The sequence below is a fragment of the Rattus norvegicus genome, chromosome 1 (genome assembly GCF_036323735.1).
Source record: "Rattus norvegicus strain BN/NHsdMcwi chromosome 1, GRCr8, whole genome shotgun sequence".
NCBI lineage: Eukaryota > Metazoa > Chordata > Mammalia > Rodentia > Muridae > Rattus > Rattus norvegicus.
Window position 1 is genome coordinate 202,395,606 of NC_086019.1, and position 15,687 is coordinate 202,411,292.

The 15,687-nt window shown below is 46.1% G+C and overlaps 2 long non-coding RNA genes across 4 annotated transcripts; both read right to left on the reverse strand.

Annotated features, from left to right (window-relative positions):
• Window positions 1-1,647: 1,647 nt before the first annotated feature.
• Window positions 1,648-9,414, reverse strand: LOC120099952 (uncharacterized). The gene is made up of 3 exons (XR_005499523.2): window positions 9,321-9,414; window positions 3,252-3,314; window positions 1,648-2,368 (listed from the first exon to the last, which is right to left on the reverse strand). It is a non-coding gene; the product is annotated as an uncharacterized LOC120099952 (long non-coding RNA).
• Window positions 9,415-11,516: 2,102 nt separating this feature from the next.
• LOC120099951 (uncharacterized) lies at window positions 11,517-14,255 on the reverse strand. 3 transcript variants are annotated; one of them, XR_005499521.2, is made up of 4 exons: window positions 14,144-14,255; window positions 13,854-14,024; window positions 12,362-12,506; window positions 11,517-11,579 (listed from the first exon to the last, which is right to left on the reverse strand). It is a non-coding gene; the product is annotated as an uncharacterized LOC120099951 (long non-coding RNA). The 3 variants fall into 3 exon arrangements; XR_005499520.2 differs by having other exon boundaries at window positions 13,854-14,198; XR_005499522.1 differs by lacking the exon at window positions 14,144-14,255 and having other exon boundaries at window positions 12,366-12,506; window positions 13,854-14,137.
• Window positions 14,256-15,687: the final 1,432 nt, after the last annotated feature.

Below are 15,687 nucleotides of genomic sequence, written 5' to 3' on the forward strand. Positions count from 1 at the left end.
GGAGACTTGCTTCAGGATATGTGAGAACCAAGTAAAGAGACGAGGGCAGAGGCCTTGGTTAAGGCTGCTGTCATCCCTTTTACTGTCAAGGTTGTCAATTAAGTAAACCCTCTTTCATTTATGAAATCACTCAGTCTCAGGTATTTCGTTATAGTTACAGAAAATGGGCAATGCTAAGATTTTTCCAATTTTTTCCTCTTATTATCTAATTAGAAACCTTTTTATAAAAATGAAATTGCTTTCCTAGACATAAAAGTACAGACAATATGTAACTCATGTGCTGAGTGTATGTCTGTGCTATGTATATAAAGAATAAAACCTTCAACACTCGAGAAGCCAGTGCTTACCAATCCCTCATCTCCATTAAGATGCATGGATTTAATTAAAGAAGATCATCCAAAAGGGTGTGGACAGAACAAAGCTGAGAGGAGCCCTGAAGGCAGGAAACCAGTGTCAGGAGCATAAGTTTGCAAAAAGATGATTGATATCTCACTGCACAAAGGAGTGGCAATGTCTTGGATCTGTGGATGGATGGCCACTACGGGAACTGTAGACCAGCAGGATGGACCAATGACAGTAGGGATAAGTCCCTAGGTCTCACCTCTCTCTATAGTTCCTTTGGAGTCTCTCTCTGTGAGCTCTGTGCAAGATAGTTGTGTAAGGTAGCAATGATCACCTTTCAGGGGTACAAGGCAGAATACCACAGTATTCTTTTAGGGAACAGAGCCAGACAGTGAATGAATGACATTCAGATGCCATGGGTGGTTGACAGGAGTGGCCAGTGGGTGTGTCATCTTGTTGACCTCCTGGCCTCTGTGGATTTCTATATCCTACTAGTATTATCTAGGCAGGTCATGAGAGCTTCTCCCTGCTTCCATATCCTGTGGGGTTCATCTCCCAGGAGAACCCTGGGCCTTTCTATTCAGTCTCATTGTTGCCCCTTGAGCCCCAGGTCCCTCATTCATCACAGCCTAATCTGTAAGATGACACAGAGCTCTGTTTCCCCACCCTGGTCTTGCTGCCAGGATCATCCAACTCTCTTGGTGAACAGAGATCATTGCCCTGCAGTGTATGGTGCCATCCATCCCCCATTCACCTTTAGATAGCAGCAGTGGCATCAGCTCAAACATGGGCCTCAGGAAGATTCCCTGTGGTTTGTGCCCATGTAGGATATGAGCTTCTGGGGCAGGTAGATGACATTTTCATTGTTCATGTATGGTGAACAGTGTTGGAAAAACATGGAGAGTGTTCTTCAGCACACCTAGAATAAAATGTTTCTTCAGGTACCTGGTCCTAGGCCATACCACACCTCAACAAGGCAAAGTGCTGTCTAGGGCTCACCTGTAAGGATGGCTTCTCCCCAGCCAGGTGAGTGCTAGGTGATAGTTTAACCTCTGCCTGCAAAGACTTATATAAAGAGAGCTTACTGATACAGACCAGGACCACCTGCTCAGGGAACAGTGCTGTCCACAGTGGGCTAGGCTCTCTTACACCAGTTAGCAATCACAACAACCCCTCTAGACGTGTTCACAAGCCAATCTAATCTGGACAGTGGTGAGATGCTTCTCACATAACTCTAGGCTGTGCCAAACTGAAACTCCAATTGGTTGTGGTTTACCATCTGTCTACACCTGCCTTCTGCTGTTACATCACTGACAGGTAGGTTAGAGAGAGAAAGAACTCATTCCTCATAGTCTGGAGTCTGGAAGATTCATCATCAAGGTACCGGCACCTGGCAGGGACTTTTCTTTTGTTCCTTCCCAGAGTGAAAGAAGAGAGAATGGAGGATGGACATTCAAATGCTATCACTCTTGTGGTAATGAACCCACTGGTTAGATAATTGTCTTAATCCTTTCCATAGAGCAGAGCCCTTGTGAACCACTCTGGTCAGCTATAACTGTCAGTTTGGATGGGCTTGTGAACATGTCTAGAGGGGTTGTTGTGATTGCTAACTGGTGTAAGAGAGCCTTACCTATTGTGGACAGCACTATTCTCTGAGCAGGTGGTCCTGGTCTGTATCAGTGTGCTCTCTCTATATAAGTCTTTGAGCAAGCCAACAAGCAGGCATTCATCCACAGTTTCTGCCTTAAGTTTCTGCATCGATTCCTGCCCTGACTCCTCTCAGTGATGGACTATAACCTATAGGTTAAGTAAACCCTTTCTTGTCCTAAATTGTTTTTGGTCAGAGTGTTTTATCACAGCATCAGAGATCAAAATAAAGCATTGGCCTCTTACCAAATTCCACCTCTCCAGACTGTCCCATAGGAGATGAAGCTTCCCATGTGTGAACTTCAGAGACAACAGCCTCGGCTAAATCACACAAAACAGTCGCGCTGGAATGCTCTCCTGGTGAGACGTGTCCTATAAACTGGTTAGAGTTGAGTGTGTTAAAATTGGGAGTCTCTGTAGGTAAGTAGAGAAAATTGTAGCTCGCAATGTTTTTCCTTTTTCCACTTTAAAGGCAGTAAACTGTTCTCAGGGTAACTAGCCAATTACATCCCTGTGTCTAACAGGCTTTGAAGCTGGGACCACCCCTACCCACCAAGTGTTGTCTACTGTGGGAAGTCATGCAAGGACACCGATAGGGCAGAGGCAGGTTCTTAGGATATCTTCTCAGCCAGCATGGAGAGTGAAGCCCCTCTGATTTCTCTCACAGGCATTTACAGAAGCTATTTTCTCTCCCATGGGCCTGAACTAAAAACCTGAGTTTGGATCTCTGGGTCACACCTTTTCGCTGTATTGGGTCAGAAGCAGAGAAATATAGTGCTCACTACAGGGGACCAAGCCCCAGACGAGGAGACTGATTCCACTGAAGACCATCTCCAGCCTGTTCATCTTCCCTTACTTTGCCAGTCCTGACCATAAGCTAACTGCAGACCAGGGTGAGGACAGGAGCTATAAAATCCCTTCACTGTAGTCTCCAGAGATTTCTAAGGTACCTTGTAAGTCAAATAGACACCCAATTTAGAGGGCATGGAGCAGAACAAGATGAGAAGACCCTCCCCAAAGCAGAGAGCTGGTCAGTCTCTGAAGGAGAGAAAGCTTGAGGCTGTACATGAAAATCGTGTTCACCCAACTTCATATGAGACCCATGAACTGAGTCAGGAATGGAGCCTGGGGGTCTTAAGGCAATCTGAGCCAAGAGGTTGGGAGTAGAGAGATAGCCAAGAACTGTAAGCCAGGCCCAATGGCAGAGCCCAAAGCACCAGGAACAAAGAGGAAACAGCAGCTCTCTGGAGGGAGACACTTACCTTTGCTTTCATGTGTGGCCCTCATACTCTCTGGGTACAGGCAACATGTAAGTGATTTAAATCCTAGTGGAAAATAGATCTGAATAAATTTCATTAAAACTGAAATATGCACTTTGAGACCCATTGAGAGCACAGGTAATAAAACCATGGGGCCATTAAATGAAGTCTATCAGGAGTGTGGCAAGGACATCTGAGTAGAGACAGGCCCTAACCACCTCGATATCTTCAGAGATTTGAGTATCCAGCATGATGAAGGAACCAGTCTTGCTGCTGCTGCTGCTGCTGCTGCTGCTGCTGCTGCTGCTGCTTGGGGGTGTTTCTTGTTTACCTCCTCCCAATATCTCTTACTACTACTGGTGCTTCCTCTGGACTCTTGCTACTCGGCCAATCCATAGTCATCTTCCAAGGATAAAATATTCCTGAACCTTTGGAGCTGTTAGGTAGCATTCTGGAACCCTGATGTCAGGGAGAACAGTTCTTCTACCATGGATTGTTAAGTTAGTGATGTTTACATGCATGTGGCTAAGCCATTCACAGTTCGCCAAGCCTGAAGCTTGCAATATATGTGCAAGCACACACATGCACTCATTGTTACACAAATTATCCCCAAATTCACCAGGCTGAAAATGCCATTTGGACTGCTGGCTCCAGTGAGGCCACTATGGGAAATCATGGTTTGGACTCAGACTAGTTGGTGTTAGCCAGGGTCTTCTATGAGCCACACCATGCCTGGACCTTTGATTTTCTTTAATGTTTGCTCTACTTTGTCATGTCTGACAGGACAGTAGTGAAGTAGCACAAGCAACATTTACATGACCTCTCAAATACAGGTGAGTAGGGCCTTGAGGTTTAAGTATAACTGTAAGCTGCCTTTGTTCTGCAGAAAACTGCACTCTAGGGTCATGCTGGAGAGCCTCTTGGGTCACTACCTTCAATGTAAGAATTTAGATACTTTTGTGTTCTTTGAGTCACTCAGAACCACTCTGTCCAAGTCTGTGTCTTCAAGCCTATGGCTCATACAGTGAGTGACCAATTGGGCCATTTAGGCAGCCCAGAAAAGGTGGACTCAGAACGAAGGTGAGGGAAAGTAGGGACAAGGAATAGAAGCATGCAGCCCCACCCCCATACCTTTCTTATAGCTCATAGTTCACTGAACTCAGCCAAAGTGCAAGTGCAGAGAGGTGGCCCTCGGGAGATGTTAGGTCAGGCCCTAATCAGAAAAGGTGGATGGATGACAGGCCCGTACCAGATCCTTTTCTGGGATGTGATTCAATGGCTATGGACATATTTCCATATACCAGGTGAGCATGGGACAAGGTGACTGCCTTTGCCCCTTAAACTCTGATTTCCTTCTGGTACCTATACATCTATCTGAAAACTATGACAGATCAAGATTGATATCTATCATCTATCTATCTATCTATCTATCTACCTACCTACCTACCTATCTATCATCTATCTATCTATCTATCTATCTATCTATCTATCTATCTATCTATCGATCTATCAGCAGTGGGATGTTTCAACAGGTAAAGGTGCTTGCAGAGCAAGCCTGATGATCTGAATTTAATCCCTTTAGCCAGCATAAAGGTGGGAGGATAGAAACAATACATGTCCTCTAACCAACACATGTACACTGTAGCACATGTGTGCCTATAGTCATATATTCACACACATGTACACTCATCATGCACATACACAACGAGAGTAACTTAAACATTTATTTTTCTCAACAAACAAAAGCTTATGTTGTTGTCAATGTGTGCTCTGTCCCTCTCCTTACTTGCAATTCATGGGACTTCTACTTCTACCCTGAACAGATATCACAACACAGATGGAGCCAGTAGCTACCACAAGGGGCCTCAGGAAACAGGAGCCTCAGGAGTCTGTCCCTGACACTGATGTTCAAGAACAATTTCTTTTGTGCTCATTTGTCTTCATCTGCAAAGCCCCAATCACAGAGCCATCTGAACCCTGACCTCATAGGGTGACAACTGCTCTAAGGCAGTGAGTGATTTCTCTTCCAAGGTCCCCCAGGATATTATCACCAACTTCTCTCACACTGTCAAGTCTGCAGACAGAGAATGTGCTTGACTGCACAAAAGCACCTTGTCTGTGGCAGGACAGCTCAGAGAGAAAGCCTTCTTCCCTTTTCAAGGGCGCAGCAACCTTCTAAGGGAAAATCTGATTAATCCAACTCTAGGCACAGATCTAGATCTGTGGGATGGATGGCAGGCCCATACCAGATCCCTTTCTGGAATGTGATTCAGTGGCTTCATCTGGGCACATCTCCCCACCTTGCCTCCAGGCCATGGCTCCTCAGAGATGGAGGCTCCTTACGGGGTGTTTCATGGCTGCCACCACAGAGGTACCCTGGCCCTGACTTGCCCAGAAAGAAGATATGTGCTGACCAGTGGGCCTCATGTCTGTAACTTTGTGTAGGCTTTGTGTAGCTACTGAACTCTCAAAGAGAAGTGACCAAATCTACTAAAAGATGTCAAGATGTCGCTGGGAAGCTGAACTGGACTGTAAGAGCTTTGTGCGTGCAAAGAGGAAGCCGGGAGTTATGGACTAACATCCAAAGAATCATATGGTCCTATTGGAAAAAGGAAGCCAGTCACATGAAACCACTGAAGAAGGAAGCCACACAGTCTCTCTGAGGATAGCAAGTCATGTGGCCTCACTAAGAACTGAACAGCCTCACTCTCTTTCCTGGGAGTACATGCTCCACATTTATACTTGGTGAGTGTGAACAGTCAGTGATAGCCTCTGCATGTAAGACATAGGATGGGCTATGGCAGAGAGAGCTGGTTTCGAAGGTCTAGCAGAGAGAGGTGGAGGAGTAGGGGCAGAGGCAAGAGCTCCAGTAATCCAGGCTGAGGAACTTGTCCCGTATTACCAGGTGTTCTATGTGCTGAGGGGTGTGGAGAGCTGGGGAGAATTCAAGTGGTTAAGTGTCTCTCTGCATCTCTAATACACCGAGCTCTGAGGGAGGCAGGCAGTTAGGACAGCAGTCATAAAGATTCTGTCACTGAACAACAGTGACAGTCACTGAGTAGGGACATAGGCAGGGATTATACCTGGCCCCAGACCCCTGCCCTTTACAATCTCCAAAGAAACATGTAGTCCCAAGGGTGGTTGGAACTCATTCCAGTGGCTTGGTTATATCCTTCCCACAGAAGGAGGCTGTGCTCAAGGGGCCCTGTGCTTCTGCCAAGGGACTTCTGAAAGAGGTGGCGACAGGCAAAATGGGAGGCTCCTTTCAGGATGAAGCTTCAGGGGGAGCTTTCTATTGCTACGGTGGTGCTTATGTTTAACGGTTTATCTTGTTGCTACACAATATTTTTAAAACACAGAGGTAGAAAACATCAAATGGAAAGCACAGGGACCCATTTGGCAGCTTGAACAAAAACCCCACTCTGCTGCATCGCTTTCCAATCTTCTTTTCTCCTTAGAAGATATTGCCGTTATCCTTGGCAACTCTCTTCATTGTTCTCCAAGCCCTAACACATCTTGATGGATACTTTAGGAAAACAACAGGACCTTGAAAGCATAGAATAAAGCTAAAATTCACCAGTTAATTTTCCCATTTTCCCCCACTTTTTACTTCTTTGACCATTTCATATAAGTATGTAATGCACTTTGGTCATTTCATGGCTCCTATTGCCGGCTTTCATGCCACTCCCTCTCAGTGAAATCATCCTCTGATGCTGGGCTGTAGAGAAGGTGTGGGGTCTTCCTAGCTCTCCAACCCCTCCTGGGCATGCCATTTTGTGTCATGCATAGCTTGGACGCATGCTGGCTCAGGGTTCTATGCTGTGTTCCTCATGAGGGGACCTGGACCTCCTGAACAAGGAGGAGCCGATATGCAAGAGCCCAGCAGCTGATTCTGCGGGGCCACAGCAGCTGTCATCAAGGATTTCCCTTCAAGGATTGTCCTAGCAGCAGAGGGTCACATGTTACGGAGGGCTGTGATTTGCCTGAACGGCCACGCATAGCTCATATCTTTTGACATTCCATATACATATTCGTCTGTGTTCTGGGACTTGCTGTTTTGTGCAGACTCCCCCATGTTGAGTTTCTGCCACATACCCACGAGTCCTGTAAGCACTGCATGATTTATCCACCCGTTTCCTCCTCATAGGAATCCAGTGACCCCATTTCCCAGCCTCATGAATGACACAACAACACATTTGGATCCATATCTCCACACACACGAGGTTTCCTTCTAAAGGGCATTTGCCTAGAACAACTTAAGAGCCTCTTAGCCTTCACTACCTTATACTAAGATGGTCTTAAATGTGGCCGACCCTGTTCCTTGTCACCTCTGATTCTGACACACCACACCCAGGGTCCACATGCATCCTAGACTAGCTCTGACACACAATAGACCACAATGCTGTGGTGCGATGTCAGAAGTTTGGAGGCCCATGCAAAAATCTCCTTTTCCTGTCAGTGTGAATGCTATCATTTCTGGTGAGGGCTCAGAAGGAAACACAGAGCATGGTGCGTGGCTGTGTGTGGCTTTTCATCTGTTGCTGTTCACTTTCCCATTGATTGGGTGACCGTCACCCACCTCTGGCATTGATTGTACTGCAATCCCCCCAGCTGCACCTTCTGTTTCGTCTTATTTATTGTATTGTCTATTGTTGGAAACATAAAAACTCAATACAACTGCACTTACTGTCTCTTCTGTGAATTTTTTTTTAATTTAAGCAATCTTTTCCTACCCTCAGAGTTAAAGAAATTCTCCTAAAACGTATTTTAAAACCATTAAAACTCTGTTTCTTTTATTCCTGTTTTTTAAAATCTATTTCTGGCATGCAGCAATGTTTTGAGGTTATGCTGGAGCCATGCTGTCCCCTTGGCTTCCTTGCCCTGTATATTATGCCATTGATTTGCATAGGAAGTGAGTGAGTGGGAGGCACTGAATTATACCTAGCAGTCATCCTGCTCAGGAGTGGCTCTGATGCTCACGAACTCTCGGGGCCTGTAGAGATGAGGCAGCCACTCTGTGTGACCAGCACAGAGGTGGAGGACAGCCCTTGGCCAAGGGTATATTCCCTGGCTTCTGTCCCCATTTTTATGAGCCACGGGGGCAAGTGAACTTGTCAAACAGGCTCCTTCTCTCCTGTGTTTAAGGGTACCATCATGAAAAGGCCTTTCATGTCTCTTCTTGGCAAATAGAAACTCTGTGAGAAGGCAGGATACACTGTCTCTCATTTCTCTGCAGTCAATTCTTCAAAATGAAGTCCAGAGTTCAAAGGCAGGTGGGAGTAATCCCAAGAGGGAATGTCCTTTTCTCAGTCCATATGTGTCCCAAGGTAGTATTTGCAACCTGAAATCCTTTCAGGTTTCCATTCACTGCCTCAAATACTCTCTGTTCGATCAACCACAGAGAAGCACCCAAATGTACACTGAGGGCTTCTGTGGGTTTATACCAGCAATGGCTCTGACCTGGCTCTGTGCTGTCTGCAGGAATAACCCAAGGTCACAACAGAGCCGGCCTATAGGACGTCAGTTCACTTTGTCCAGCACGACACACTATCTCTGAGCCCATCTCTCCCAAATGTATTTGTTCACAAGCCATTCTTTCTCTCATATGTAAATTCAAGTGGCAATGCAGAGGGACAGATAGCTCTCCTTTGGGCTCCATGGTGACCTCATCTCCCTTTACAAAATGTGATACTTCCAAGGTCTGGACAGCTCTGGCCATCGTTCAGTGTGGATTGGTGTTCCGTCCTCTATTTAGAACCCAGAGGCTTCTTGAGGACGATGCTCTAGCAGTTTCCCTTCCCCTGTGGAGATTCCATTCCTCTTCCTCTGCCCAGCCATGACCTTCCTTCCCCATTCCAACACTTCTGTCCTCATAAAATTCTCTCCCTTTTTCTCTTCTTTATTTCTTCTTGACAATGGTTCCCTGACTCACATGCATGGTGGTCATTTGTCTTTTTGTCAGCTATTTGTGTACAGGAAAGAAAGCTCTAGAAGACAGGCATGGATCCTTATTCCTTCTTGCTGGTCATACTTTATCCCCAGCTCCTTCAATCCATCTGCATAGTTACTCACAGGAGACAAAGTGCTATCCATGTGGAATGCATGTCAGAGTGTAGTCCATGGGGCATTGGTAGGACCATAGCTGCCCCTTTCTGAGTTCTTCCTGAAAGGTGAAGAGAACACTACTTAATAAGTAAAGATACAGACAGTGGCTGCCAACCACTGTCTTCCCATCTCTACCACCACAAGAACTCAGAGGCAGCCCAGGCAAAGAAAGACAAAGAGGAGCAGAGAGGGCTAACAACATTATTTATGTCCTCAAATAATATTTTTCAATCTTCCAATGTTTGTGACCCTTTAATATAGTTCCCCATCTTGTGGTGACCTCTTAACCATAAAATTATTTTTGTTGCTACTTTATAACTGTAATTTTGCTACTGTTATGAATTTTAACATGGATGGTTTTTTTTTTGAAATAGAAGTTTGACAAAAGGGGTTGCAAGCCACAGATTAAGAACCACTGCCCTAGATCATACTGTGCCTGAAGCTACCTGAGTGACAAGGTCTATGAATCAATCAGTTTGCCTCTTGGCTGGAAATCCCATCATTAACAACCCTTAGTGTACTTGATACTATAGAAAATTTTGCTGTGAGCCACTCCTGGAGAGCCAGCAGGGCCAAACCCTTAGGTAACATCCACCTGTTCTATACCCAAGAAGCACACAGTGTAAGGAAGGCCCACACTGTGCAAAGCAAGCATAGGCCTTACTCAAGAGAACCTCTGTGTTTATCAGGAAGGGTACCTAGGGATCCTCAGGTGGATAGTCACCAGTTTGTCCTTTGAGTCACTGGTGTATAGATGGGATATGGCCCCTGTCAGGAATGTATCTTGAGCCTGTGACTGTCTGCAATCCTTTTTCCTGTTAACACTCCTGCTGGGATTAAACAGCAGTGTGAACAGCCCCAGAGGAAGGATAAGAATCAGTATCAATGACTCAGTCTGCTTCCACTGTACCCAAGAGATATCTGAGATGCATGTGACCCAGTTTTAGCAAATGAGTAGAGAAGTCATCTGGGTGCTACTTTTATACTTGCATAGCACATTTTACTACATTATATTATTTAGTTACATTATATATTAATGCAGAAATATATGTATACTTGGAAATAACTTGAGTCATTTGTACAGTGAGTCACCAACTACCATCCCCTACAATAGTATCTTATATAATAAGAATTAGCATAATAGCATAGAGGGAGCAGAAGAAGGGGATCATCAGGCCAAGCATGAGAGTTGATGCCTCCACACTCCTTGCTGAGTAATGAGAGATGTCCTCTGTCTTAGTTAGCTTTGATAGCCAACTTGGCACCACAGCCTAAAGTCAACTGAGTAAGGACTAGATCAGATTAGACTATGAGTATGTCTTTGGGGCATTGTCTCGATTGTTAATTGATGTAGGTGTACTTAGTCCACTGTGGGCAGTGTCATTCCCTAAACAGTGGTCCTTTGACTGTATAAGAAAGCTAGATAAGCATGATCCCATGACAAGCCAGCAAACAGCCTTCCTCCATGGTTTATGCCTAAAGTTCTTGCTTGAGTTCCTGCTCTGACTCCCCTCAGTGATATACTATAACATGTAAGCTGAAATAGGTGCTACTTTGGTGAATGTTTTGCTGGGACACTGCCATTTTTGATGGTTAGCAGCTCCCTCCTTTCTGGGTTTGGAGTTAGTACATGCTGATGGGTACCCATCATGGTCAATGCTTGTTTGGCACATGTCAGTCTCAGAGTCCACATTTATAAAAGCTCATGGGCAGGAGGAAAAAAAATCCTCATATTTTCTGATATAAATTACAAAGGGTCAGCCAGTCCCATCTGTGAGGAGGGAAGAAAATATTCACAAGTCACCAATGGCCATACTCCCCTATTCAGGAGTTCTAGAATGTGAGCATTCAATGTTTAAGGTTCATGTTCAAGGTTAAGTATGATCACAGAAGATAGATGCCCAGAAGGGCCTAGTGCTACAGAGCGATGGACTCCAGCCACTGCTGCCAGACTCACCCCACCCATCATCTCCTGAAGATAGTTATAACAGATTTTCAAGAATCCAATATAGGTTCTCTCTGCATATCAGGCCATAGCCCTAGAGATGTGGGCCTTGGCTCCCTATATGGTTAACCACAGTAGCAGGAGAGCGGTGGACAAATGCCAATGCTTATGCAAATAGTGAAACTGCTGGGGAATGTGCCCAGGAGGACTTCAGCTTGCCTGGCCATCGTCCAAACGCTGCAGGGCTTGTGATCATGGTGCAGTTGAGACACTCTATAAATCTGAAAGGGAATAAATTTTGAATATTAATGCTAACAGTGTCAGAAGTTCTCAGTCAGACTCCGTACTCCTAATTTTAGACCCAGAGGTGCATCTGAGAGAAGCAGTTTGGGAGAACCACACAAACCATCTTGGCAGGGGGCTAATGGCTCAGTTATTTACCTCTCCTACATCAAGAGAGCCTTGTGGGCATTGAAATGTGAGTACCTCAGAGGCATAAGGCATATTGAATAAGCCCCCAAACGTCTTGAGCTTCACACCAACAAGGGCCCATGTCCAGTTATCTAGAAGCAGAGCTGTAGGAGGGGGGGGGGGCGTGTATGTCCCACAGGTGCGTCATGGAGGTCCCTCTTCAGAGATGAGCTCTAAGGCCAGAAACAGGCTTGTAGGAACGTGCATGCTGAGACTGGCTGCATCATAGAACTGTTTAAGGTAAGAGAATGAATGGACCTGCCATGACTGGGCTCCAGGCAGCATGCTTGCTAGCCATGTGTGGTCCATATCTCTTAGCAGTGAGTCCACTTGACACAACCAATACTCTCAGGAGCATGGGTGGAGAAGAAGCACAGCCCCTGTGGGTGTGGCTGACCCTGGACAAGCCTTTCCCTCCTTCTTCTACCGCTGCTCTAGGCACCTCCTCTCTGGCTGATAATTTTCCTGGTCTAAGTGGTTTATCTACTGGGGTCTCCAACTCCATCCCTGAGGGCTTCCAGCCTGGGTTTCCCATATCCCCATACCATAATCTCTGACTGTCTCTGTCAGGGTGAGGTTATAGTAACATTACCCACGTGCCCTGCTTTCTTCTTGGCTCCTCTGTAGGCTCTGGAGATGCAGTAGGATAAGCAGAACTACCTTCTGCTCACAGGCATTGGCCAAACTGCTGTATTCCAAGAACATTCAAGAAGAAGGAGAGGGAACTTGATTTCAGGCTGGAGAAGGAAAAGGAGGTTTCATGGCAATGATATCTGGGAGACATTTCCTGACTTTAAATGAAGAGATGAATACTCAGAGATAAAGTTGTCTGGAACTTCAAAGGGGCATGGATGGTCCCTAGCACTGAGGACTTTGGGTCTGGAGAATCGAATGTCCTCATTGTGCCTGGTAAACCTGTTTCAAGTCAGGAAAGCTTTCAAGGAGAAATGAGTCTCTGTTCCTGTTCCTGATCACTGATCTCCATTCTGATGCACTGACATGAGCTTCAGATGGAAAGGGGGAAGTGTGGAGACAGAAGTTTAATAAGAATATGGAAACCACAGATCACAATCACAGACTCCACTGAGACCATGCCAACCATTTTCATTATAGTGGAGGATCCTCCATGAAGCCAGGCAGAGGTTTGGTAGGAACATGGGAAGCACAGACCAGGAACAGAGACACGCCCAGGCTCAGTCCTAATGGGTGGGCCCTCCTAGTGTGTATTGACCACACACCCTTCACAATAGCTTTATCATCCTGAGGCCACAGCTTGTTTCCCAGCAACACTCCAAGGGCTTTCTGGGAAAGCACTACTGCTGCTCTGATGGACAGGTGGATTAGAGACCATTACCCTGGGCTAATCTGGATTCTGCTGCAGAGGCTTAGTAGAGGAACAGTTGGGGGGATCCTCTATCTGACTGACCAGGCTACCAAAGGAGGTGGCCTAGAGTGTTCCAGTGTTCCAGGGGTTGGATCAGTCAGGGGTTCTGAGGACTTACGAACATCTGATGACCCTGAGACAGCCAGGGTGAACCACAGGGAGGGAACTGCATCTCAGGTTCTTGCCTTTGAGGGACACTGTCAGTTATTTAAATAGCAATTGCCCCTGCCTTAGGAACAAAGCACCAAGACGTTGAAGTCAAGTAAGACTTCTGGGAGACAAAGTTATTTATGAAAGCCAGTCACCAACCCTGCCTTCCTCTCCTTTCCTGACAGTTATATGATATGTGGAAGGGGCAGTAGAATGTGGGTATCTCCCTCCCTGTGGTAGAAATGGTTGGCATGGGTCTCAGTGAAGTCTGGATGCGCCCTACTCAAGATTGGTACCCGGGGGGAAAAAGGAGTTTATTGTGCTATGCCTGGCTAGGACACATGAAGCTATGCGAGCAGAGGGAACTACTTCTTTCCTCCCTAGGATGGGTGGTGGGTGGGAGGAGTCACCCCAGGCTGCTGATTTTCAGCGAGGCAGACAGGGCAAGGCTCTCTCCTGCCCCACTTCAACGCACTTCAAAAATAGGACAGAATGGGGGACACCCCAGTTCTCAAAGGTCATGTGGGGTTTTGGGGTCTCCAGTGCTTACCAACTTCCATCCCAAAAATTTGCTGAGCAGTTTGTATAGTAAGCATCAGAACAGAGTTCCTGGGGGCCTTTCCATGGCTTTGCTGCATCTTGCTCACACAGCTGGGTGCCTGTGGTGTTTGGAAAGCTCTGGTGAGGATCTTTGGTGTTTATCTTCTGTAATGGAGGACATCTAAAATGGCAAGGAAGGGACTCTGGTTGAGAAATGACAGGCCTGCTCTGGGCCTCCAACCCTGCAGCCTGTCAAGGCTTCTGAAGCCCAGGTGAGAGCCCATGTGTTCTTATATCTACCTCATCTCTGCCAGCACCAGGAAAACACAGACACACTCAGGTTACATCAGAAACCAGGGGAGCACATCATGACCAGACCCTCTGGCTCTGGCTGTTATCACTATGACAACAGGTACGCCAGTGTCACTCTTCCTTTGTTCTGTCAGAGCACCATGTAGGTAAGACCAAACTCCGAGTATCACCAAGCCTGAGCATGGTATGAATAGAAACATGGGAGAGGAGGTCAGGATCAGAGGAAGACAGCCATCATCTGTGGGACCCATTGAGAACCAGGTCACTGCCAGGTGTTGATAATCAAGTGTCTAGGTTCCCACAAATCCCCAGCAGGTCAGGGCACTGAATTTGGAGAAGCAGTTTGAGTCACCTGCCCCTGGATGTGTGTTCTTCTAGTCTGGAAGAAGCTATAAGCCCGTGGCAAAGCTTTCTTGATAGGAAAACAACCTTGCTTCTTGGGGATCTTATTAAAAAGAGCAGCAAGAGTGGGGGACAGAAAGCAGAGAAGGGGAAGCAGGGAGGAAGGGACTGAGGAATGAAGGGAGGAGAAGAGAGAGGATCATACAGAGGAGTGGAGGGGATTGTTGGAGGAGACCGTGGGAAGCAAAGAGAGAAGAAAGGGATGAATGGAGGGGGAAGGGGGCCAGGGGAGAGAAGAGGGAGATATCTTGCCAGACTCTACTCTTTGGCTTCTGTTTGGGCATTCTGGAGACTTACCTCATAGATAAAACTTTGCTAGGAAAATTCTCCAAAGCAATTGGCAAATAAGAGAAACATTGAGAATTCCTAATTTCACACTGACCCAGAAATAGAGTGGATTATTTTATGTTTCTCAGGCACGCACTTGGTCTGCTCCACCTAGCATGTGAACGGTAGGGTCAAGAGCCCCTCTGAGCTCCACTCACAGTGGGGATTCATCTACCTTCAAAAGCCATCTGATCTCAAGCAGTAGAGGCAGAGCCAAGCCATTAGATACATGTTAAATTAATTAGTAACCTCATGACATTATGCAAATCAACATCTCTCTCTCTCTCTTTTCTTTCTTTTCTTCACTCAGGTTTTCCCCCCTTTTAAATGCCAGAACCAACCACAGATCAGTCCCAAGTTATTAGGAAGTCCAAATAAACCTTTGTGATTTTTCTGCTTTCTTTAAGGCCCACTTAAGCCTAGTTACATAGCCAAGGAAAGTAAATTTGACTCCAGAATCCTTCCACTGTAAAATGAATGCTCCTCAAAGTCTTAGGTAGGGGCAGCGAGACCGTCTCCTGTGACACACAGGGAAACTTACCAGAATCCTCTTTACTATAAATCTGTTGTATCTTCTAAACATGAGTAGCTCCCCTGAAGTCCTATTCACAAACATTCAATGAAGCAACTTTAAAATGCCTCTCAGTAGTGACTCCATTACCTGTGCCCTTGGAGATTGGAGGTGAGATGGTGCAGAGTCAATGACACAGACTCTGAACACTGCTGTAAGCTCCTTTAATACCTTCGAACTAGGCCCCATTGGTCCCAAGAAAGCATCTCTTCTATACAGCAGTTCCTGATTG